Genomic DNA, 26,739 nt, shown 5'->3' with positions numbered 1-26,739 from the left:
GTCATGTGCAGTGATTCTCAGATCAGGATGAGAATAAGGGTGTTGCAAAGCTAGTCTTTATTTCTCTTTGCAAATCGTTGCAGGAAACAGGGCCATGCTGCTGAGCTGTAAAGTGTGTGTGTGTGTGTGTGTGTGTGTAGGATCTGTTTATAGGGGAAGAGTGGTAAGCAGGAGAACAGTGGTGAAGCCATTCCCTGCCAGCCATTTTTTGCTCCCCAAACCTCTTCCCCACAGCCGTTCCTCTCTCAGACAGGTTCTTTTCCAACCACACTGTTTTAATCTGGAAGCTTCTCAAGCATTCTACCTGCTGGCCGTAGGTTAAACCTGGTGCCAGCAAACCTTTGGCCACACTGGCTGGGGATGATGGGAGTTGTAGTCCAACACATCTGGAGGATGCCAGATGTGTTGGGGAAGGCTGGGCTAAACTAGTGCGAAGAATACACAGACCAGAAAGAGCCTGTCTCTCAGTGGTCGGACTCCACTGCTCCCCTCTTTGACAAATTTGAACAGCTACTTACTCAGAGTCAGCCAAACCTTCGTCTTCTGCAGGCCCCATTTGACAAATGGCCTTTCAGCAGCAGCAGCGGCATCAGGAGCAGCGGTGTGGTCTGTGACATGTGCAGAACAGCGGAACAGGAACCTAGCAACACTCCACCACTAAGGCAAGAACAAACCACCCAAACTGAAGCAGCATGTAGGCCCCAAATTACTGGGAGAGACGTGGTCAACCCGACCACATCCGGAATGTCCAACTCATCCTCCTCTGCTCCCTCTCACTTTCTCTCTGTGTCTCCAACTGGGCCTCTGCCAGGAACATCTGGTATCCTGGGGCTCCAAAATCAGACCCTCTGAGCATTAATGGATGGTGGCAATTTCAACGATGCTCGTAATAGTCAATCCACGATCCATATTAGCAACATCTGGAAACACGGCGACAAAACAGCCCTTCTGGTGAAACAACTTTCCTATCAGCGTCTATGGCCCTGTAGCATCTTTTACAGTTTTAGGGAGAGCGGTACAGAAATTCAACAGGAGCAAACAGATAAGTTAGAGACTCTGTGCAGAATGCTCCACTTCGCTTTGCTTGTAAATCCACATGCACACTCTCGCTTCATCTTCTTCTCCCACTTCTTCTTCTCCTTCCATCTGATTGCAAAGAAAATATTTTATGCCTGTGTTTCATGGTCAGATGTTCAAGAGACCCTTGGCCACAGCCAATCACAGCCGAGAGCGCCTTTTATCTTACGTCCACAATGGGCCATTGAAAGCTTCATCTTTGGAGGCAATATGCTTTGGAACGTCTGGAGAACTGCTACATCGGAGATCGGGGAGGGGGATGATGAAAGCCGTCCTTCTCTCCACGTTGCAGGGATGCGCTGCCGATCACGGAGGAGTGAGCTGCTGTTTTATAACGTGCCCATTGTCTTGTCAACTACAATATCTTAACCCCGAAGTGACCATCTGATGTGTTCATGTATATCAGGGGCGTTGAACCTCAGGCACACGGCCAAATGTGACCCACCGGAGGTCTGAATTTGGCCCAGATCTCCACGCTCCCTTCCCTGACTCCTCTCCTTTCTATTATTATTATTGTTTATTTATATAGCACCATCAATGTACATGGTGCTGTACAGAGTAAAACAGTAAATAGCGAGACCCTGCCGCATAGGCTTACATTCTAATAAAATCATAATAAAACAATAAGGAGGGGAAGAGAATGCAAACAGGCACAGGGTAGGGTAAACAGGCACTGGGTAGGGTAAAACTAACAGTACAAAGTCAGAACAAAATCAAGTTTTAAAAGCTATAGGAAAAAGAAAAGTTTTTAGCTGAGCTTTAAAAGCTGCGGTTGAACTTGTAGTTCTCAAATGTTCTGGAAGAGCGTTCCAGGTGTAAGGGGCAGCAGAAGAAAATGGACGAAGCCGAGCAAGGGAATTAGAGACCCTTGGGCAGGCGAGAAACATGGCATCAGAGGAGCGAAGAGCACGAGCGGGGCAATAGTGTGAGATGAGAGAGGAGAGATAGGAAGGAGCTAGACAGTGAAAAGCTTTGTAGGTCAACAGGAGAAGTTTATATTGGATTCTGAAGTGAATTGGAAGCCAATGAAGAGATTTCAGAAGTGGAGTTACATGGTCAGAGCGGCGAGCCAAGAAGATGATCTTAGCAGCAGAGTGGTGAACAGAAACCAACGGACTGATGTCCTCAGAACACTAAACATTGGGTGGATTTCTGACATTCGAACAGTTTTTCCCCCAATCTAAAAGGTTGCAACGTCTCTCCTAAGACTTGGGGCAGATAGGGCGAAATCCCAGGATCATCCCTGTGCGTCACATGACGCACAGGGCATCCCGGGAGCAGGGAGGGATGATCCCTCCCTTGCACCATGATATCGCCCTACCCTTCAATTCCGATTCCCCCCCCCCCACTCTCGGGATGATCCTGAGACCGCGGGACGTGTGGCCCACTGCCACGACACAGGCTCTGAACACCAGACCCGGCCACGGCTCCTCCCTGCTCAAGCCAAGCACCACCGCTTGATACGCCTGAGGCGAGGGATAAAAACCACCTTCCTCCAAACTATGTGGAGAAAGGGGTTTAACTGGAGAAGGATTTCACTATATAAAATAAAACACTGTGAGTTATATGTGCTGAGGTGAATGATTGTCAGAGTGGGTGTTAAATAAGTAAACTTTTGATGATAAATGCCAAACAGACACATGGGATTTTTGTGGTAGTTTAAAAACAAAACAATCAAAATTTATTTTCAAAAGTTCACAAGCTTTGTTTCAAATAAACCATTTAAAAACCTTTTTGAAACCTGTCATACAATCCTTTCACTCACTCACATACGCACTTTCCTTTTTCTCACACAATCACTCTTGAGCTTTCTTTATTATCAGTATTGATTAATATACATCAACTATCTGCACACCACACTCCGAAGACACCACTCTCTACACTGACCCTCAAATTTCCCAGAACTTAAGTACTCTAAACACAGAGAGCACTAAAGACTCTAAGACAGGCTTCCTCAACCTGGGGCGCTCCAGATGTGTTGGACTGCATCTCCCAGAATGCCCCATTCTGGGAGTTGTAGTCCAACACATCTGGAGCGCCCCAGGTTGAGGAAGGCTGCTCTAAGAGGACCTAACAAGTCCCCCACAATCCCCTCCGTCCTTCCCTTATATATCCCTCCTCCCCCCTCCCAAGACATTCTAACTCCGCCCACTCAGGCCAACATTCTAAAACCCACAGACTGCAGACATACATTTGGGAACTGACTTGTGGGGTGTAACGCCACACCCACTGTTGTGGTTTTGCCCCAGCTGCTCGCGACTAAACGCAAGGAGCTGGTACCCGGGCACGGACCTCTTCAGGAGCTCTGCGCCCATCGGGGGTGGGGTGGGGGGAGCGCGAGGTTGTTGTTGTTTTTTAAAAAACTTACAGTTTCGTACAATCGCTCGTGCGCTCATTTTCCTTTTAAAAAAAAAAATCAAAATGGCAGGCGCAACGTCCTCTTCCTCCTGGGACGCCGCGCGCCGCGTGTAGACGAGGGGGACGATCTCACGATCCTAAAATCGCGAGATCATCCACCTCAACCCCCCTCGTCTAGCCATGCCCTTGGTTGCTGGCAATGAGAGCTGTAAACTAAATTACGCTGGCATTTTTGGTATTTCTGGCAGGGTGTGTGTGTGTTTTGGCCCTGTCTCCTTTTGCCTTCAGCCCCACCTTCATGCTGAACTTCTCCGAAATGGAATTTGGCCTTCGCTGTCGGGATTCCAAGCTGTCCCGCTAAGAAGTGAGCCAAAAAACAGGTCCGCTGTGCAATCCCACAAAGCCTTATTCAGTAAATAGACCCCTCTTCACACCTGAAGGGGGTGTGAACGCTAGGAGCTATCCTCTAAGCTTCATTAGCCTAACGAAGCAAGGCAGATGCATATCAACTAAATGGACAGTTTCTCATGATGCCTGACAGGCTTTTACCAGACCCCTCTTTCAGGGAGGGTCTTCAAACTGTGTCTCCCTGACGAGGCTCGCCTGGCACCAACGCTGCTATCTTTCCGGCGCCAGGTTAAGACTTTCCTCTTTGCCCGGGTGTATGGCGGCACATCTTAATCACCCACATGTTTAGTTTTTAATCGGTTTTTAATGCTTTATCATAGGCATGCGCAGCACATTTCATTAGTTGGTTGGCCAGGGATTTATTTTTTTAAGGTAAACATTGTTTGAATATACAGTAATAAAGGACTTTTTTTCATTCACCAAACAAACGAAATAAACGAAAACTGAAGTGAACTACTTTTTTAATTAAAAAATAATCTGTACTTCACTGTTGTAATTATTTGACTGGTACTGAAGTAGAGGAGCACTAATTTTACTGTACTTATTGTCTTTAAATATGGTTAAATATCCCACAGTTACCTTGCTATTCTATTTCTACAATTCTTTTTCTCCTGTCTTTTTTTCATCCTCTCTTCGTTTTTCAGGCTGCATCCTATGCACATTTACCTCAGAGTAAGTTTGATTGATCTCAGTGGGGCTTACTTCTGAGTAGACGTACATAGGATTGTGCTGCAGCTCTTATTATTATTTATTTATTTATATAGCACCATCAATGTACATTGATGTAAAGCTCTGTTTTAAAGTGACACAAGATACACACATCCCATGTTTACCAAAAGAACGGCTTGAAAAAAGGGGGTTGGACACCCTAAAATAAGCAAGGGCAGGTAGGAATTGTTTTGGCAAGCATTCTGAAAAAGGTGCTGCTGAATGAACCCTCCTTAGCCAGGAGGTCCTGGGGGGCATTGCAGTTCTCCCCCCTTCCCCATTTCTTTTCTCTTGCTGGAATCCAGACTGGGGTGGGCGGTGGGGCAGCGATGAGGAGAGAAGGCACGTAAACAGACAGCTTCTCTCTCTCTCTCTCCCAAACGTTACAGTACCTGCAGGGCTGATGACGAGAGGAGGGCAGTAGCTCCGAAGGGGAGAGGGCCCCAATCCGCAGCTCCGGGCAATCTTACTCCTTACAGAAACAGTCCCCTCCTCGGCTCCTCCACGTGCTGCTTCCTGGCCCCAGCGTGGCTGCTGCTCCCACCTTGTCCAGCGACTGTTGCAAGAGGTCAGGCAGAGCAGCTAGGAGCAGGGAGCGGCTGAGTGAGTGAAAGAGCAAGCGAGCTGTGGGGGGGCAGCAGCTGCACAGGTGAAAAATGCCTTCCGGAGGAGGAGCGGGGTGTGGAGCAGCTGAATTTGTCGCACTTTCCTACAGCTAGCACCGGCCCTGCTACTGCAACATGGCGGCGGCGGCGGCGGCTTAGGGTGTTCCACTGAACCCTTTGAACCTGTTGTCCGCACGCCAATGTGCTTTATGTGTGTATGTTGTGTGTTTTAAAATTTTAAATTTTGTATACTTGTTTTTAATCTCAATTTTAGAATTTCTGTAAACCGCCCAGAGAGCTCCGGCTATGGGGGCGGTATATAAGTGCAAGAAATAAATAAATAAATAAATAAAATAAACCAAGCCACAAGTGCTAAAGAACACATGAGTCTCCCCCTATGAGCAAAATACCTTGTGTATCTGCTCCTTTTTCGTATGTACTCCTGTACCCAATCCGCATGTGCAGAAGTGGGAAAGCCTGCGAGAGACTTGAAGCGGGAGAATCGGAGAATCGGAGAATCGCATACACAAAAACACCTGTGATCCCCACTTGTTGTATTTAAACTCAGACTAAAGATAGGGCTCCTCCAAAATGTAACACAACTGGCCACCTTCACAGAGTTAGTTCCAACCCCATCTTTAAGCCACACTTCCTATGACTCAGCTCGAGCCAACACGATTTTGATCCACTGCCACCCTCTTCCTTTGAATGACTTTGCCGGATTTCCCCTTTCCAGCGGCTTCTTGTGCCGGGTCCCTGCTGGGTACAAAGAAGAGAAGTGCTCCACCTAGTGGCACGTAAAAAGCATTTTGGGGAATAAGGATCGCTCAGCATCTGCCATGGTTTTGCTCCAAGTCCTTTGCTAAGGGCTGGCAGAGCTCAGCACATCCTTACCCACACTAGAACTGTCCGGAGCGTGGCCCTGCACCATCGAGTTTTATTCAGACGTTATGACACTGACGGTTATATTTCTGATTCCTTCCCTGATAATAATCCCAGCGTGGCTGGCAGGGTATAACAGGAGCTGTCGCCACGAGGGCCACTGCTCACTGGGCCCTGACTCAAATTTGCCCCCAGAAGTAGGGCTGGCCCTACCATGAAGCAGAACGAAGCAGTCACCTCAGGCGGCAGAACCTGGGAGGTGTCGGAGGAGAGACCTGCACGCTGTGCGTCATGCTCTGTGCCTCCTGAGTTAGCCTGATGCCTTCAGAGATCTGCCAGTCCAGTTGGCTTTTGTTGATGGAAGGAGAGGGGGGCGCCATCTTGCCCTTTGCCTCAGGCGGCAAAAGCTCTTGAGCTGCCCCTGCCCAGAAGGGCCACAATTTGAGAAACTGAGATAAGAAATGCTTTATGAATTTGCTATTTCTCTCTTTTGAAGATGGTCAAAGCCAACATGGTTGAGGTTCAGTTGCCTCTGCTGTGAACAACTGTGGCCTTAGCTAGACCTAAGGTTTGTCCCGGGATTGTCCCGGTGTCATCCCGTTCATCTAAGTGACACACAGGGGATCCCGAGAGCAGGCAGGGATGACCCCGGGACAATCCCGGGATAAACCTTAGGTCTAGCTAAGGCCCATGCCTTTTTCACAGCTGAAACCAATTACTGAAAACGATGGAAGACATATTTCTGGGTAACGTAAGGAACTGTGCATTCCAGTGAGACCAACTCTTAGTTCCAGAGCAGGCATCAAGGGTAGGTGAGCAAATAAGCAACCCCCACCAGCTCTCGGCACCCTCCCTCCCTCTCCTGGACCCACAAAGAAGACTGTTGAAAACAACCCCAAATTCCATCAATGCCGGAAATGAGCCGTCTCCAGCCCTTCCAGAGAGAAAATACAAATGGCTCTGCTCAACTGTCCGGAAGGATTTCCAGTCACACACAGTCCCTTACTTGGAGGGGGAAATGAGACCTTTCGACAGCATAACAACTTCCAGATGCTACCCTGTCATTTCCAGGCCTCCCTGTATTGATGGGCCTCCTTGTACTGAACGCCCAGAAATCACGGAGAGGGTTTCTGAAAGACACAGAAGACTCTAGCACTCCCTATCCCAACCTGGCACCCTCCAGATGTGTTGGGGATGCTGGGAGTTGCAGTCCAACACATCTGGAAGGCCCCAGGTTGGGAAAGAGGCCTGGGGGTTGCAGTTGAACACATCTGGGGAAGGCGGTACTAGCACAAAGTTCCTTTCCTGAGACAGAAGGCCACTTAGCGCACGCACTCTGAACATGGCAACTCCTTCCTGTGCCACATAAAGAGAGGCACGTCCGAGAAGCAAGTCTTGTTTTACATTATGCTCCTGTCTCACACCTTTTCTTTGGTGAGCTCAGGAGTGCTTTCTGAATAACATACGGAGCAGCTGCCTTTTGCCCCATCGATACTGCTGGGCCATGTAGTCCACTCTATTGGACTACATGGCCCACTGGTTCCTCTCTATTCGGCCCTGGTTAGGCCTCATCTAGAGTATTGCGTCCAGTTCTGGGCTCCACAATTCAAGAAGGACGCAGACAAGCTGGAGCGTGTTCAGAGGAGGGCAACCAGGATGATCAGGGGTCTGGAAACAAAGCCCTATGAAGAGAGACTGAAAGAACTGGGCATGTTTAGCCTGGAGAAGAGAAGATTGAGGGGAGACAGGATAGCACTCTTCAAATACTTAAAAGGTTGTCACCCAGAGGAGGGACAGGATCTCTTCTCGATCCTCCCAGAGTGCAGGACACGGAATAACGGGCTCAAGTTAAAGGAAACCAGATTCCAGCTGGACATCAGGAAAAACTTCCTGACTGTTAGAGCAGTGCGACAATGGAATCAGTTACCTAGGGAGGTTGTGGGCTCTCCCACACTAGAGGCCTTCAATAGGCAGCTGGACAACCATCTGTCAGAGATGCTTTAGGGTGGATTCCTGCATTGAGCAGGGGGTTGGACTCGATGGCCTTGTAGGCTCCTTCCAACTCTGCTATTCTATGATTCTATGATTCTATTCTGCTGTGACCACCAGCAATTTCCCACCACAGTTCCTCATTCAGCTATGGATGCAGGTCCTTCCTCCTTTCCCTGGACATCTGATCAGCGTTATTCATGCCCATCTTCAACAGCTGTGATTGGGGATCCATCTGGATTGGGGATACCTACCTCTCAGAATCAGGCTCAATCAATTACAGGCATCAAGGCCGGTGACATGGGTAGGCATGGCTGGGCACCTTCCAACGGCCCACACCCCAGCAGGGCCCACTGAGAAGAGCCCCCCGGGGTTCCTCCTCCCCGTCACCACAGCAACCTACTTGTTCATCTGCCTACCATGTGGGGTTGTTGTAGGAATTTCTGAGATACATGTCTGCAACGAGGAGGGGAGCACTTCCTCTTTCAATTAACACGTTTCAATAGAACTGGAGCTGAATCCCAATAAGATAGAGGTCTTGCAGGTTGGTGGTTCCCAAGTCCGGGAACTGGGGTGTTTGCCTGTTCGGGATGGGGTTGCACTCCCTCTGAAGGAGCAGGGCCATAGTTTGGGGGATGCTCCTAGACCCATCTTTATCACTGGAGACCCAGGTGGCCTCGGTGGCCCGGAGCGCCCATTATCAACTTCGATTGGTACGCCAGCTGCACCTGTTCCTGGATAGGGCTAGCCTAGCCGTGGTCATTCATGCCCTGGTAACCTCACGATTAGACCACTGTATTGCACTCTTTGTGGGGCTACCCATGTATGTGGTTCGGAAGCTGCAGCTTGTGCAGAACGCAGCAGCTAGGGTGCTCACTGAGATGCCTAAGGCCGTAGCTAGACCTAAGGTTTATCCCAGGATTGTCCTGGGGTCAAACCTGTTCATCTAAGTGCCACACAGGGCATCCAACGCTCAGGCAGGGACAAACCCGGGATGATCCTGGGATAAACCTTAGGTCTAGCTAAGGCCTAACTCTGCCCACATAAAACTAGTGTTAAAAGAACTGCCCTGTCTGCCTGTTAGCTACCGAGCCGTGTACAACATCATGCTATCTCTAGATATAAAACGCTTAGGTATGTTTCCGTACAGGCTTCAGCTGATACAGGTTGCTAAGCAACAGTAACAATGTGTAACATCAGCTGATACAGGTTGCTAAGCCCCTCGCCCGACTCCTGTGGGCTTTCCAAGGTAATCCAACCCCCCTTTCTGCCTCTTCGCTCCCCCCTCCCACGAAGGGGGCAGCGCCACGGTCCGGAGCATGAGCAAGGCATGGCCGGGGCCTTTGGTGGCTGGGTGGGAGGCCGCTCGCCTGCTGCGAGCCCAGGCCCCGGCCTAATCTCATGCGAGCTGGGCGGGCGGCCCAAGGCTGATATGCCACAACGGCATATGTTATGCCGGGTATAGCTACTTATCTTACAAAGCCCTGAACAACTTGGGACCAGGATACCTAGCAGACCGCCTTCCCTTATATACACCCAGGCGACATTTCCGATCTGCAGAGGAGGCCCTGCTCATCATTCCGAGACGAAGAGAATGTCGTCATGAAGAACCTCCAAGCCTTCCCTGGACTGTAACTTATTCTGGTTTTATGTGATTTTAGAGTTTTAAATTGAATTGTCACAATTTTAGTTGTAAACTGCCCAGAGAGCCTAGGCTGTTGGGCAGTATAAATATGTAGCAAATAAATAAATAATAAACTAAGAACTGATAACTAGGACTGAAACTTTAGGGGAACATGCCAAGAACGTAAACCAGAGTTTGAAGTTGGCCTGTTTCCTAAATCATAGTTAAGACTAACCACAGTTTTGCCCGGATACAGACAAGTTCCCAGTTCACATGGAACGACAACCCAGAACACGCTGCTTAATCATTCCTGCTGCAAATGGGAGAAACTAAATAACCCAGGGATAATTTGTCCCTGAGTTGTTTAGCACGACATGTGAACCAGGAGAGAGATAAGCCAGAGTTGTTTGGAACCCGAAATTGATCCCTGGGACGTTTAGTTGCAAACAAACTTTCCCCCTAAATCAAAGTTCTCACTCTCTGAAATTTCTAATTAAAATTACGTCCATCTAAAGCAGTATTGCCAACTTACTTGATGGGGAGAAATTCATTCAGTTTGAATTTTTACTGCAAATTTTCCAAATTCGCACGAATAGGAATGCAGCTAAGTACTGAAAGCCACACTTTCTAAAGTTTGCAATAAAAAAAAATGTGCACAGTACACTCGTGTGTGCATAAAAAATGTGTACAGACAAGTGTGCGCAATTATGCTTTGTTGTAGGGGGGGAAATTGCCAGGGAACAATGTATCTAATTTTTGAAATGCAGACAAAGCAGGTACATTTCGAAACATGCACACAAAAATATGTACGCACCCTTTTTAAAAATAAGTAAATAAAACAAAATTGCGAACTGTTGTGAAAACAGGCTGGAACGAACGTAACGTTGGAAAAATGAGAACCTGCGCAAAATCGAAGTCGACAGATTTGTCCAGCTCTACTGAGTGGCAGCCATGGGACTCCGGGGTTTCAGGTAGGATCCCTCCTGGAGAATGGAAGTGGCTCCTTTTGTGCCACAGAAGTTAACTGGACAGAGGCAGTTCTTATTCTTACTATTACTGAAACTGCGAAGAACCTGGTGATGTCCAGAGGTCCACCAGGCATGGTGAGAGGCAACTAATACCTTCCCTGGAGACAAAGCCGGCTGGGGTGGATGGGAGTTGTAGTCTGGCACATCAGGAGGGACACAGGACAGGGAATGGGTGGTATTAGCTAAAGTTGGCTATCTCTGGTGCAAAAACAAAGACCTTCTTCTCTGTTGTCGACAAGAAAAAAAACCGCCCGATGAAATTCACAGTGAGTGATGCAGGTTAAAAAGGACCCTTCAAGTACCCATTGAATAGGGTGGGATGAAAAAACAACCACCACAGAACCAGTGTGGTGTAGTGGCTAAAGTGCCGGGCTCGGAGATCTGGGTTCTAGTCCCCACTCGGTCCTGGAAACCCACGGGGTGACTTTGGGCCGGTCATAGACTCTCAGCCCAACCCTACCTCACAGGGTTGTTGTTGTGTGGATAAAATAGAGAGGAGGATTATGTATGCCACCTTGGGTTCCTTGGAGGAAAAAAGGCAGGATATAAATGCAATTAATACGTACATAAAATCTGCTTGCCACACTTGCATAGTGCACACCAGACCTCATATTATTCCATAAAAATAATGGCATCTCCTGGTTTCACGCAAAGACGCTTTGAAACCTGGCTTCTCCCATAGCTTTGCACTGCAGTGCGAGAAGACCAACCAGCCTCTGATTTTATCCCCCTGATTAAGGGGAGCTGGGATGGAACTCATCTGCCCAAGGAGATCTTGAGTCAGCAGCGATCCAGCTAAACTTTGCCCAAAGGGATCATCGCTATTATCCTCACGAAGCAACCTTGAATGCAAACCCACCGTTTAGAGCGGCGGGGGGGGGGTCTGAGCTGGCTTCCCCACCACACCCTTCACCCTGAGCCAGGGAAGAGCGCTCCCCAGTGCAAACGGAAAATGCTCAAACCTCCATTCAGAGATCTACAGGTTATTTCCAAAGCCTTCTTAAGAAGGAATCAAGCGCAAGATTTAAAGAAGAAGAAACCAACATACTAAGAATTCCTGGCCGTAGCCCTCTGCAAAAGCGCCCCATCGTCTTTGCAGGCTGGTTCGAGATCTCTGGCCTCCCGGGCAGTGGCCTCGTTCTGGATCAGATCTCCATTTCCTTTGGGCCTGGAAGGTCTCCGCTCTCCCCAAGGCTTTGACGGAGAGCAAGCCAGAGCGACCCTTTGAGCGGCTGGTTCTTCCTTGTTCTCTACTCCCACCCCTTCCAAGCTGATTTCCCTTCCCACAGCAGGAGACTGGAGATTTCACTCAGAGTCTTCCTGAGTGACTCAACCCAGGCCAGCCTGAGAGAGAAGGGGGGAGAGAGAGGGGGGGAGAGAGAGAGGACATTTGGCTCTCCAGTTGGAGGAGAGGTCGAGGGAGACTTGCTAAAACGCAGAAGACTTGCAGAGTTGCTTCCACTCCGTTCCGTTTGTGTACATGTGCTTCTGATGCTTGTGCACACGTGCCAAATTCCCATAGTGTTGTAGGAAAGCAGAACCAACAACAACAAGTGTATAAGTTGTCACGTTTTTATCTCACCCTCCTTGAATGTCCAGTCTGACATAAAATTCTCTGAGTGGCCGTAGACCGATTGTTGCACACACACACACACACACACACCTTCGAACCCTGACTAAGCAGGGAGAGAGCTGGGTTTTTAAATTGTATAATTTTATTTGTACGCCACCCTGAGATCCTAGTGATATAGGGCGGGATACAAAGGAAATCAGAAGACGTTGACTTCTTGGGAGGAGAGCAATGACAAATCTTGATAAAATAGTTAAGAGCAGAGACACCACACTGACAACAAAGGTCCGCATAGTTAAAGCAATGGTATTCCCCGTAGTAACCTATGGCTGCGAGAGCTGGACCATAAGGAAGGCTGAGCGAAGGAAGATAGATGCTTTTGAACTGTGGTGTTGGAGGAAAATTAGAATCATAGAATCATAGAATAGCAGAGTTGGAAGGAGCCTACAAGGCCATCGCGTCCAACCCCCTGCTCAATGCAGGAATCCACACTAAAGCATCCCTGACAGATGGTTGTCCGGCTGCCTCTTGAAGGCCTCTAGGGTGGGAGAGCCCACAACCTCCCTAGGTAACTGATTCCATTGTTGTACTGCTCTAACAGTCAGGAAGTTTTTCCTGATTGGAATCTGGAATCTGGCTATCAGGAAAAATTCTGAGAGCGCCTTGGAATGCAAGAAGATCAAACCAGTCCATACTCCAGGAAATAAAGCCAGACTGCTCACTTGAGGGAATGGTATTAAAGGCAAAACTGAAGTACTTTGGCCACATAATGAGAAGACAGGACACCCTGGAGAAGAGGCTGATGCTAGGGAAAGTGGAAGGCAAAAGGAAGAGGGGCCGACTAAGGGCAAGATGGATGGATGAGATTCTGGAGGTGACGGACTCGACCTTGGGGGAGCTAGGGGTGGCGACGGCCGACAGAAAGCTCTGGCGTGGGCTGGTCCATGAAGTCACGAAGAGTCGGAAGCGACTGAACGAATAAACAACAATTGCAAATGTTTAAAATAAATAATAAATAAATAAATAAAGCCCAAAACTCTATCAAATGGTGTTCCAGATAATATTTGAGTTTTCCGGGGAGCATTATTGGGGGTACCTCAATCCCAAAAGACACCTTGCCCGGCATTTCTGCATTCCCCCTGCAGCGACGGAAGTGTCAGGCACATCCTAGGTCAAACTTTCAGTTCATACCAGTCATACTGTATTTCTTCAATTCTAAGACACACTTTCCCCCCCCCCCCATATAAACATCTTTAAAAATGGAGTGCGTCTTAGAATCGTGGGTGCGTTTATTATTTCTTAGAATCAAAGCTTTTTTTCTGTTGGTGGTACTGAAATTAGTGTGCGTCTTACAATCGATGGCATCTTAGAATCGAAGAAATACGGTATATGCCCTGCATAAATTGAGTAAGCCTCCTAGAACATTACACAGAGGGATAGCCGTGCATGCCAGTCTGTGGCAGCAAAAACGACAAAGAGTCTTGTGGCATCTTAAGGGTGAGCACATTCATAGAATCATAGAATAGCAGAGTTGGAAGGGGCCTACAAGGCCATCGAGTCCAACCCCCTGCTCAATGCAGGAATCCATCCTAAAGCATCCCTGACACATGGCTGTCCAGCTGCCTCTTGAAGGCCTCTAGGGTGGGAGAGGCCACAACCTCCCTAGATAACTGATTCCATTGTTGTACTGCTCTAACAGTCAGGAAGTTTTTCCTGATGTCCGGCTGGAATCTGGCTTCCTTTAACTTGAGCCCGTTATTCCGTGTCCTGCACTCTGGGAGGATCGAGAAGAGATCCTGGCCCTCCTATGTGTGACAACCTTTTAAGTTTTTGAAGAGTGCTATCATGTCTCCCCTCCATCTTCTCTTCTCCATGCTAAACATGCCCGCCTCTGAACACGCTCCAGCTTGTCTGCATCCTTCTTGAATTGTGGAGCCCAGAACTAGACAATTCATTTTGGCATAAGCTTTCTCGGACACTGTCCACTGCATTAGATGCAGAATTTTCACTCAGGCACTGGATTTCTGTGGCAAATGTGTCAGGGGAGTGACTTAGCAGACGACCTGACGTACGAAGTACAAAAACTACAGCACAGCAATAACTCCTTGGCTCTCTTTGCATTACAACCAATGCACAGCGGTCACTGTGAATCTCTTCATGCAAAGCCAAGAGAAATAAGTCACCCGTTTTGTGACGGAAGCCTCGGCAGGTAAAAAGCCACCACCGCACAGGGCAATTTCTGACAGCACCCTTGTTTTTTGCATCACCTTAACCGGGCAGAGTCAAGCGTTGTGGAGGCATTTCAACAGCAGCGGCCGTGAAATGTCCCCGCTGCTTCTCCCGAGCAGGAAGCTGAACTTTCCCCATAGGAATGAACCAACATCCTGGTAGGTTCAATTTTTTTAAAAAAAATGCGCTCGAGATTTGGAACAGGATGAATTGGGAAAAGTTACAGCTGCTAAGAAAGGCGTAGGTCAAGACTGCTTCTAGGCTGACTTGTCAAAAAACAGAAGCCCTCAGAGAGACAAGAGACAGGCCCTTTTTCAGCTGTGTTTTGCATTTCTCACGTCTTCAAGATGGCCTGCCTGGGTTATGCATGCTCATGTTTTGCGCAGGGCACGCCTAGCACAAGAGGCCGCTGACCCATGGGGAACTGGGGAAGGGACAGGAGCCAACTGGAGTCGTGGGAGAGAAAATTCTGGGTCCCCAGCATGGGTAATAGTTGCCAAAGGTGAAGGATCACCAGGCCAATGACATCGTGGGCGGCGCATAGCCATGCACGCCTGGAAATTACAGGAGCTGCAGCCCAACACATCCGGAGGGTAACCAGTTGCTTGATTCTTTTGAAAGTATAAACTGTTCTTTTTCTACTACCCCACCATCACATAAAGGGCAGGGTTGTGGGGTGGGGAAGGTCCCTACTGAAGAATGAAGCTGAACACTTTGCTTGGGGATCTTTATCTCTGCCAACCATTGTGTAATGAAACAGATGATCATCCTGAGAACAAATTACCCAGAACCAGACACAGCACAGTAGCCACCTTAGCTGCTCTGTCTGGACACAGTTTATTTCGCAATTGCAGAGAAGAAGAAGAAACAGGGCATGGAAGGGAGGTGGAATTTGCGTAAATAAGTGATGCACGTTTGTCATTGCTCCAAATCAAGAAGGCCAAAGGCTTTTATAAAAAGGAAAAGAAAAGAGGAATTCCTGGTATCCTTATTCAAGCTTAATTCCCAGTTCTCTTGGGATGTGCAAACAAACACCAGTCCTATTTTCATAGATATGTCTACAACATGGGTTCTCAACAAGGGGGGAATTCCACCCCGGGGGGAGGGGAATTTTAGGGTTCCGGGGGGGGGGGGAATTGGGACCACTATTCAGCAAAGTATGATGTCCTCTAGATCATGTCTTCCTACACATGTTATTAAAAACGTCCCAGAAAAGTGTCATGCTGTCTGCAAAAGCCAGGCCTTTGCTCTCTTTTCTCTCCCTCCCTCACAATCCTAGAAGTTTCAAGCTTCCTATTTAAAGGGGCAACGCAAAGCATGGGAGCTGAGAATGTAAAAGGGGCCATGCTTTGCGTTGCCCCTTTAAATGGGACTAATATAGAAAAAAAATAAAAGATTTTCAATATTTATTATTATTATTATTATTATTATTATTATTATTATTATTATTATTATTTCTTACCCACCTCTCCCTTTGGATCAATTATTATAATATAATAATATTATATGCATATTATTTGGAAATGCACCTTTCGAGTTAGACAATCTTGGGAAGGGGGGAATTATATTCTGAACAATGGTGAAAGGGGGAATGGAGCAAAAAAGGCTGAGAACCACTGGTCTACAATCTTACATGCTGCATTTACATGTCTGGGGCACTTATCCACGTGAAGATGCTGTTTCTGCAATGCAGATCTGAACCATTGTCTCTTTCTACACCTAAAGATTATCCCAGGAAAATGGAGGGATCGTCCCTGCCTGCCCCGGGATCCCCTGTGTGTCATTTGGACGCATAGGAATGATCCCAGGATGATCCCGGGGGAAAAGGCAGGTGTAGAAATGGCCATTGTTCCACCTAACATGCATATCCATAACTGTCTTAGGTAGGGTGGCCATATGAAAAGGAGGACAGGGCTCCTGTATCTTTAACAGTTGCATAGAAAAGGGAATTTCAGCAGGTGTCCTTTGTATATATGGAGAACCTGGTGAAATTCCCTCTATCACAACAGTTAAAGCTGCAGGAGCTATACTAGAGTGACCAGATTTAAAAGAGGGCAGGGCACCTGCAGCTTTAACTGCTGTGATAAAGAGGGTATTTCACCAGGTTCCCCATATATACAAATGACACCTGCTGAAATTCCTTTTTCAATACAACTGTTAAAGATACAGGAGCCCTGTCCTCCTTTTCATAGGGTCACCCTACCTTAGGACTGAATCCTATGCCTGTTTAGACAGAAAAAAGTCCCACAACTCCAAACATTTCCCACGCTGGCTGAGGAATGCTGGAAATTGTAGGACGTTTTCCTATCTATACAGGCATAGGGTTGTACTCTTAATTGCACATCATTTCCCCCATTCTAGACCAAAGATTTCTGTATAAGGCCAAAGCTGGACCTAAGGTTTATCCTGGGATCATCCAGGGTTCACCCCTGCCTGAGCACTGGATCCCCTGTGTGTCACCTAGATGAACAGGTTTGACCCCTGGACGATCCAGGGATAAACCTTAGGTCTAGCTATGGCCCAAGTAGTATAATGCAGAACCTAAACCATTGGGACACATTGCACATACCATCCCCAACCATCTGGCACATCTAGGCACCGCTCTCTGTTTATTTGCAGACCCAACAATAACATTCTCAAACCGTGTGCCTGTTCAGAACACAGTGAATACGGAGTTTTCACACCAGGAATGGAAAACCACCAAAGTTAACTAGACCCCCTACTGTCTGCATGCTGAAGCAAGCTCCAGTTTTAGTCCGACTGCAAACTGAAAGAGTAAAAGACTCGTTTGCTTCTGGACTTTCCTTTCGTGATCAGAAACAACCTCGTCGGGGCCAGCGGCCATGACGCAGCAGCCATAAAGACAGCCAGAGACGAAGTCCAGGCACAAGACGACTTGACAACGCATCAAAACACCCATGAAGGAGGCATTAAAGATCCTGAGCTAAGCACCACTTGGAATAAACACAGCTCCCAAAGTTGCCAACGCTTCTGCCTTCGTACGGGGCACACACACGGCGGAGGGAAAGGCCTGACGCAAAGTTCAAGACAGAAAAATACGCACACGGCGATGCCAACACGACCCATGACAGATGGAATTTCAACGCGCTGACGAAGTAGGTGCTATATTTGTTGAGTAAATCCAGGTGCCTCAAAATGGTTTTTACAGATCACACTTTATTGTGAGCTGGGGGGGGAAATAATATGATTTTTTTTTTTTAAAAAAAAAGGAAAAACAATGAAGGGAATTCTACGGAATCAGCACAAAGCTACAATACAATGGATCTCCCGGCTGCAAAATAAGAAACGCAGGGATCTTTCTATTATTAGTAAAAAGCAGAAGGCTTTGCATACCTTTCACAGACAGGAAAAATGGGCGGTCTTTAACTGCCGGTCTTCCTTTTTTCTTTCTTTTCTTTTTAAACAGAGGATTTGTGCAACGATGGAGCTGGTGGCTTCACCTCTGACACAGAAAGAAAGAAAGAGAGAGAGAGAAACAATCCATCATTATCAGGAAACTCGACCAGCAGGCTCGCACCACCAAGAACCACGCACCACGAGGCCTCGTTGAACACCCTGGGTTGAAAGGGTCCCATTGTTGCAAGCAGCCGGGCTCATGCGCCCGGAATTGCACTTCCACTTCTAGGAGCGAGCCGAGTCAATCCGTATTCTGATCTATGTCAGGCCCAGCGTCAAGTAGGCATGGTTGGGCCCCTAGCGAGGGCCCACACCCCCATAGAATCACAGAATAGTTGATTTGGAAGGGGCCTACAAGGCCATCGAGTCCAACCCCCTGCTCAATGCAGGAATCCACCCTAAAGCATCCCTGACAGATGGTTGTCCAGTTGCCTCTTGAAGGCCTCTAGTGTGGGAGAGCCCCACAACCTCCCTAGGTAACTGGTTCCATTGTCGTACTGCTCTAACAGTCAGGAAGTTTTTCCTGATGTTCAGCCCAACAGGGGCCCACTGAGAAGAACCCCCTGGAGGTGCTCCTCCTCTTTCCCATGGCAATCTGCTTGTTCCTCTGCCTCTCGCTCTGGCCCAGAACAACAGTGGTGTTGAGGAGGAGGAGCAGGAGCTGCCACGGCCTGCTTGCTCACGGCCTCTCTGCCTGTCCAGCGAGTGGAAGGAATGACAAGAAAGAGGATGAGAATCAAGGACAACTGGTGACTGGTGGTACGAAGGTAGATTCACCCAAGGAGGTGCCCAATGAGGGTGTTTCCCAAGCATTGCTCTATGGCTCCTTTTGGAAAGAGTCAACTCACGGCCTTAAGACCAGAGGTCGCCAGAAATGGCCAACCTTTCAGGCAAGCGTAGGGTGACCATATGAAAAGGAGGACAGGGAGAAATGGGCCATCAGGACATCAGAACATCATAGAATCATAGAATAGCAGAGTTGGAAGGGGCCTACAAGGCCATCGAGTCCAACCCCCTGCTCAATGCAGGAATCCACCCTAAAGCATCCCTGACAGATGTTTGTCCAGCTGCCTCTTGAAGGCCTCTAGTGTGGGAGAGGCCACAACCTCACCAGGCAACTGATTCCATTGTCGTACTGCTCTAACAGTCAAGAAGTTTTTCCTGATGTCCAGCTGGAATCTGGCCTCCTGTCACTTGAGCCCATTATTCCGTGTCCTGCACTCTGGGAGGATCGAGAAGAGATCCTGGCTTTCCTGTGTGACAACCTTTTAAGTATTTGAAGAGTGCTGTCATGTCTCCCCTCGATCTTCTCTTCTCCAGGCTAAACATGCCCAGTGGTGCTATATAAATAAATAATAATAATAATAATAATAATAATAATAATAATAATAATAATCTCTCTTCATAGGGCTTTGTTTCCAGACCACTGATCATCCTGGTTGCCCTCCTCTGAACACGCTCAGAAGAGCCCTGCTGGATCAGACTGAGGACCAGATTTAAAAGAGGGCAGGGCACCTGCAATTTTAACTGTTGTGATGAAGAGGAAATTTCACCAGGCTCCCCATATATACAAATGACACCTGCTGAAATTCCCTTTTTTATGCAACTGTTAAAGATACAGGAGCCCTGTCCTCCTTTTCATATGGCCAACCTTTCGGGCAAGCGTGACACAAGTCAAGTCCAAAGGAGGAAATAGAGATACTCTATCCCTGCTCAGTACACAGGCAACCCTCATGCACAGATGCAGTTTTGTCTCTTCCGGGGGTGCAGAACCTCAGGCCCGGGGGTGAAATCTGGACCACCAGGTATTCCCAGATAGCCATGCCCCCTTCTTCAAGCCCCACCCATTTCCTGTGACTGAGCGCTAGGGTCTTAGTCCTGGTTGTCTCCAATATGGCACCCTTGGGCATCATTGCAGACATGGACACCTCTCTTGACACCCACCACGCTCTTTGCCCCTCTTGATTTCAATCTTATTTCTGAAGACTCTCTAACTGGCATCCTGCAAAGTGAAGGGCTGCCCTCCAGCGCCATCTTTATTTGTGTTCAAAAAATGGTTGGTTTGGTGTTCTGGAGCTCATACCACCACCACTGCCTTGTACTTAGGTTCTGGGCTAAGTTGCTTTTCTTCTAGTCTCACCAGTTGGCCTTCTGGGAAATGAGTGTTTTGTGACTGGTCGCTCCCACCATGGCGGTCATAGCATGAAAGGGCAAGCCGTGCCCAAGGGCAGCCATTTTGTGAGGGTGCCCATGAGATTCGCTCAAAATTTCAGCTGTAAACATCGACCCAACTGTGAACACCGACCCATGGTCTAGGCAAAGGAGAACTTCCCCAGCACCTACTTCCTGGTCCTTTTAACCATAGGTGCCATGAATGGAACTGTCTTCATGAAAACCACGTGGTCTCTACCTCTAGGACTAGAAGTGTCCATTTTGCCCAAGGTTTGCACCAGACGTTAAAACAAAGGATACAAGCTTTCTAAGTGTACATCTATGCCAGCTGCTTTCAGGACATATAAAGTACGTTTCTATGTTCCCACCAGCTGAAGGGAAGGCAGAGATCTGAAGAAGACCAGATCACCTTCATAATCATTTGACGCAGCCAGCTGGTTCTCTCTGTCCAATTTTATTTCTCCATCTCGCTGTATGTATAAACAGCTGCCAACCCTTCATGACCTTTGTCCCACAGTTGCTCTTTAACCTTGGAACCTCCACATACATGTAATGCCCCGGAGTGATGTTTCAGTTCACTCATGACCCATTTTAGGCATAACCCATCTCTACCACAGCTTGGGACCACAATACCTGATGGAACGCCTCTCCCAAAATGAAATCACCCATACACTGTGCTCAACATCTAAGGTCCTCCTCCGAGTGCCTACTCCGAGGGAAGCTTGGAGGATGGCAACAAGGGAGAGGGCCTTTTCAGTGGTGGCCCCCCAATTATGGAATGATCTCCCCGATGAGGCTCGCCTGGCGCCAACATTGTTATCTTTTCAGCATCAAGTCAAGACTTTTCTCTTCTCCCAGGCTGTTAACAGCACATAACAATGTTAACAGCATATAACAATGCTAAGTTTGTTTGTTTTTAACGGACTACAGAACTGTTGTTTTTAAATGGATACCATTGTTTTATACTGTTGTTTTTATGTTTTTGGTTTTAAATTTTGTCTACTTTTTAATGTTCACTGTTGTTAACTTTTGTAAACCGCCCAGAGAACGTCGGCTATGGGGCGGTATATAAATGTAATAAATAAATGTAATAAATAAATAAATACCAGCTCAGTTGAACCGAGACCTGCCTCCTGATAGACCTCAGTTATCACATAAATAGAGACACTGCACATTTGTTTATTTAGGAGTGAGGCGCCTGTAGCCCTCTAGATCTGTCTTCCCCAATCTGGTGCCCTCCAGATGTTTTGGACCAACTCCCATGACTCCAGCTACCATGGGTGGAAACTATGGGAGTTTTGGTCCTAAACATTTGCAGGGCATACCATTTTGAAGAAGGATACTCTACATGTTATCAGCTGCATAAAATCTGCATATGTGAATTTATATCTGTTTAAGTAGGGTGACCCTATGGAAAGGAGAATGGGACTCCAGTATCTTTAACAGATGTATAGAAAAGGGAATTTCAGCAGGTGTTATTTGAATGCATGCAGCATCTGGTGAAATCCCCACTTCATCCCCACAACTAAAGCTGCAGGGGCCCTGCCCTCTTTTGTATCTGGTTAAGAGGGCAGGGCTCCTGCAGCTTTAACCGTTGGGATGAAGAAAGAATTTCACCAGGTGCTACACGCCTACAAATGACACCTGCTGAAATTCCCTTTTCTATACATCTGTTAAAGATACTGGAGTCCCGTCCTCCTTTCCACAGGGTCACCGTACTTAAAAAGATATAAATTCACATATGCAGATTTTATGCAGCTTTGTGTCCTATGGCCCCTGGCCCTGAATATCTTTCAAACCCTGTAACGATATCCCAGCGCTTATCCTGGAATAACCCACTGGGCAAAAGATGCTTTTAGCTACCTCGTTCTAAAAATTGGGCCAATAGGAAGAATTTGAGTAGGGTGGCCATATGAAAAGGACAGGGCTCCTGTATCTTTAACAGTTGCATAGAAAAGGGAATTTCAGCAGGTGTCTTTTGTATATACGGAAAACCTGATGAAATTCTGTCTTCAACACAACAGTTAAAGGTGCAGGAGCTATATTAGAGTGACCAGATTCAAAAGAGGGCAGGGCACCTGCAGCTTTAACTGTTGTGATGAAGAGGAAATTTTACCAGGTTCTCCATATATACAAGTGACACCTGCTGAAATTCCCTTTTCAATACAACTGTTAAAGATACAGGAGCCCTGTCCTCCTTTTCATATGGTCATTCTAAATTTGAGCAAAGGTCACATCTGATCAGAACACACTACTTCGAAATCTCACTGTGCCTCCGAAAGCTGCAGGAAAATATTCTCTCCGGCTGGCCTCGGCATGGCAGCCTCTGCTCTACCAGAAAAATCTAATTAGCAATTGGATTTCGATCCATAAAATCTGCTTTCCTAGCTAAAAGGCAGACGACCTCGGATTGCACTCTGGATAACTTGCAAAAGATCCTTTCAATTGCAATCCTTTCAGAGGTGCAGCAGTTGTAAGCGATTGAGCTGGCCATTCCTCTACTGGGCTCTTTTTAAAAGGACAGTGCCTATCCTGTTCTAGGCTGTCTACAGCAGAAAAGGGGGGCTGGCGTCAAGGGTACGCATGGTTGCGTACCTGCTAAGGGTCCACACCCCAGAGTCCACACCTCTGACAAAAGAGGTGCTTCTCCTTGTCACATTGCTTATCAGCTTAGGCTGATATACCAACTGCGCCCTTATCTGGACAGAGATAGCCTAGCTACAGTTATCCATGCTCTGATAACCTCTCGTTCGGATTACTGCAATGTGTTACACGTGGCTTGAAAACGGTCTGGAAACTTCAGCTGGTACAAAACAGGGCAGCCCGTTTACTAACAGGGACTGGCTGGCGAGATCACATCACGCCAGTCCTTCTACAACTTCATTGGCTGCCAGTCCAGGTCCAAGCCCGATTCAAAGTGCTGGTACTAACGTTCAAAGCCCAAAACAGTTTGGGGCCAGGTTATTTGAAGGAACGCCTCCTCCCATATGTACCTGCCTGGACCTTAAGATCATCCACAGAGGTCCTTCTCCGCGAGCCGCTGCCAAAGGAAGTGAGGCAGGTGGCTACTAGGAGGAGGGCCTTCTCCGCTGTGGCACTCTGGCTGTGGAATGAGCTCCCCAGAGAGGTCCGCCTGGCGCCTACACTGTACTCCTTTCGTCGCCAGCTGAACACCTTTTTATTCTCTCAGTATTTTAACACTTCATTTTAACTTAAATTTAAATTTGACTGTTCTAACCCTGCATTTTAATCTTATATCAATTTTTGCTGAGTGTTTTTATCCTGGTTGTGCTTTTTATGTTGTATTTTGTATTTGTGTTTTTTAGATCGTTGGTTGTTTTTATGCTCTTTGTGGTTTTCATTTTTGTGAACCGCCCAGAGACCTTCGGCTATTGGGCGGTATAAAAATGTAATAAATAAATAAATAAATAAATAAAGAGCAACCTAATTGTTCACCTGCCTCTTGCTCTAGCCCAAACCATGCTGATGGTGAGAAGGAGGAACAGGAGGTGCCCCGGCCTCCTTGCTCACCGGCTCAACACCTGTCAATCGTATCCAGAGCATGCGCAAAGCAACGCCTCCTTGCTGTTCTTGGCTCAGATCTACAACTATGCTTAATGATCGATGATGAAGTAACACGGACCTCTCCCACAGCCACAGGAGGTAGAAAGGATGGTGTTTTTAAAAGCAGACCTTTTCAGGATGTTGAATTCTGGATCAGAGATCAGATCCTGAGCATGCACGACGCAGTTGCGCCTGAGCAGAGAATGCCCAAGCTTGCCGACAGGTGTGTAAGGAATTGCAAAAGCTCACTTCGGTCTGCAAGACGATGAGGCCACATGAATGCGATAGGGCTGCAAGAAAGGCCAATGCTATTTTGGGCTGCATTAATAGAAGTATAGCTTCCAAATCACGTGAAGTACTGGTTCGGCCCTGGTTAGGCCTCATCTAGAGTATTGCGTCCAGTTCCGGGCTCCACAATTCAAGAAGGATGCAGACAAGTGGAGGGGGTTCAGAGGAGGGCAACCAGGATGATCAGGGGTCTGGAAACAAAGCCCTATGAAAAGAGACTGAAAGAACTGGGCATGTTTAGCCTGGAGAAGAGAAGATTGAGGGGAGACATGAGAGCACTCTTCAAATACTTGAAAGGTTGTCACACAGAGGAGGGCCAGGATCTCTTCATAGAATCATAGAATCATAGAATAGCAGAGTTGGAAGGGGCCTACAAGGCCATCGAGTCCAACCCCCTGCTCAATGCAGGAATCCACCCTAAAGCATCCCTGACAGATGGTTGTCCAGCTACCTCTTGAATGCCTCTAGTGTGGGAGAGCCCACAACCTCCCTAGGTAGCTGATTCCACTGTCGCACTGCTCTAACAGTCAGGAAGTTTTTCCTGATGTCCAGCCGGAATCTGGCTTCCTTTAACTTGAGCCCGTTATTCCGTGTCCTGCACTCTGGGAGAATCGAGAAGAGATCCTGGCCCTCCTCTGTGTGACAACCTTTTAAGTATTTGAAGAGTGCTATCATGTCTCCCCTCAATCTTCTCTTCTCCAGGCTAAACATGCCCAGTTCTTTCAGTCTCTCTTCATAGGGCTTTGTTTCTAGACCTCTGATCATCCTCGTTGCCCTCTTCTGAACATGCTCCAGCTTGTCTGCGTCCTTCTTGAATTGTGGAGCCCAGAACTGGACGCAATACTTCTCGATCCTCCCAGAGTGCAGGACACGGAATAACGGGCTCAAGTTAAAGGAAGCCAGATTCCAGCTGGACATCAGGAAAAACTTCCTGACTGTTAGAGCAGTACGACAATGGAATCAGTTACCTAGGGAGGTTGTGGGCTCTCCCACACTAGAGGCCTTCAAGAGGCAGCTGGACAACCATGTGTCAGGGATGCTTTAGGGTGGATTCCTGCATTGAGCAGGGGGTTGGACTCAATGGCCTTGTAGGCCCCTTCCAACTCTGCTATTCTATGATTCTATGATTCTATGAAACAAATGAAGAGCTGGCTAATTTTGCCTCCCTGCCATCTTTTGACAACACACGCTTCACCGATGTGCAACACGGATAGGATGTGGCAAGTGTACCAAACCCCAATAAAACAGTCTGTTCTCTGCACTCTTGACTCCCTACGGAGGGGGGAAGGAAATCTCCGAAGAGTTGGGTGGGGAATAGAACGGGAGTGACCGCCATACGAAGCATTCTGCTGTTCTAATTACAGCTAAATATAATCTGGGTCCCAAAGAGCTCGTGTTCTGCCACAATATTTATGGAAGTGCAGACACGTACCAGACAAATGGAGTCGTGGAACCACCAGCCTGATGCTCTGAATATCTTTTTCCATTCCTGGACTCCAAGTGTTTGTGCACTGTTATAACAACACGTCTATTGTCAGGGCACAAACAGATCTCAACTGACATTCTTGCTTTTTCCACCGATGGTTTTTTTATTATGATTATTTAAAAGAACTGAACTCGTGACTTTCACCCAGCAGCACCAGCTAGAACATTGAAAAAGTTCTGTACAACTGCATCGTAAAGTTTCAAAAGCGGCCCGCAACGCAAGATCCGGTGATCAGTTCGAAATCAGGAGAAATCTCGGTTTAAAAAATCATCCCAACTGGCAAGTTTCAAGACCTCAAGAATGCAGGAAAAATAAAAATGGAAGTGAAGCCTAGTAGGTATGCCTCTCAATTTTTCACTAAAATTTGAAACCTGGTGTTCTTTGGGGCTTCTGCACATCCCGAGGCTGTGACAAGTATTCTAAATTAATAAAGTTAAATTAACTTAATTTAGAGGATCCTGCTCTGGCAAAGAAGCAGAGAGTGTTTAGATTAGTTTGGAGATGAGAGACAGTGTGGTGTAGTGGTTACAGTGATGCATTGGGAGTCGAGAGATCCAGGTTCTAGTCGCCATGAAACTGACTGGGTGACTTTGGGCCAGTGACTGCCTCTCGGCCTAATAGGGAGACATTTTTCTTCCTCTCTCAAAATACTAGAACCCGGGGTCACCCCGTGAAGCTGATTGGTGGGAGATCCAGGACAAATAAAAGGAAGGACTTCTTCACACAGCGCAGAGTTAAATTATGGAACTCACTACCACAAGATGTAGTGATGGCCACCAATTTGGATGGCTTTAAAAGGGGGTTGGATCAATTCCTGGAGGCGAAGACTATCCATGGCTACTAGCCCTGATAGTTGTGTGCTATCTCCAGTCTTCGGGGCACCAAGCCTGTGTGCACCAGTTGCTGGGGAACATGGGTGGGAGGGTGCTGTTGCCCCATGTCCTGCTTGTTCATCCCTGCTTGTTCAACGGCTCCTTGGCCACTGTGTGAACAGAGTGCTGGACTAGATGGACCCTCGGTCTGATCCAGCATCAGGGCTCTTCTGATGTTCTTACCTCACAGGGTTGTTGTGAGGATAAAATGGAGAGGAGGAAGACCATGTAAGCTGTTTTGGCTCCCTTGCAAGAGGAAACAAAAGGGGGATATAAATGTAATAGTAAATAAATACAAACAAATAATAAAAAGGTAAGATAATTTGGGGCCTAAAGCCTCCAGTGCTCCCTTCTTTGAAAGGAATGTAGCCTGTCAGTGGAGGCCCTTCCATGAAGAATCATAGAATCATAGAATAGCAGAGTTGGAAGGGGCCTACAAGGCCATCAAGTCCAACCCCTTGC

The 26,739-nt window shown here is 47.5% G+C and overlaps 1 protein-coding gene across 2 annotated transcripts in view; it reads right to left on the bottom strand.

Moving 5' to 3' along the window:
• Window positions 1–17,908, bottom strand: part of GJC2 (gap junction protein gamma 2) — a 63,445-nt gene extending 45,537 nt beyond the window's left edge. Inside the window, exon 1 of one of the 2 annotated variants that reach the window (XM_063122875.1) lies at window positions 17,833–17,908. The gene's annotated coding sequence lies outside the window, so the exon portion shown is untranslated. Of the gene's footprint in view, window positions 1–11,727; window positions 11,901–17,832 lie in introns of those variants that run through there. The other variant, XM_063122884.1, reaches the window with a different exon arrangement.
• Window positions 17,909–26,739: the final 8,831 nt, after the last annotated feature.

This window comes from Elgaria multicarinata, chromosome 1, assembly GCF_023053635.1.
Source record: "Elgaria multicarinata webbii isolate HBS135686 ecotype San Diego chromosome 1, rElgMul1.1.pri, whole genome shotgun sequence".
In the NCBI taxonomy this organism is placed as follows: Eukaryota; Metazoa; Chordata; class Lepidosauria; order Squamata; family Anguidae; genus Elgaria; species Elgaria multicarinata.
The sequence above is the reverse complement of the archived record's forward strand: the minus strand, read 5'-3'. Positions and strand labels throughout refer to the sequence as shown.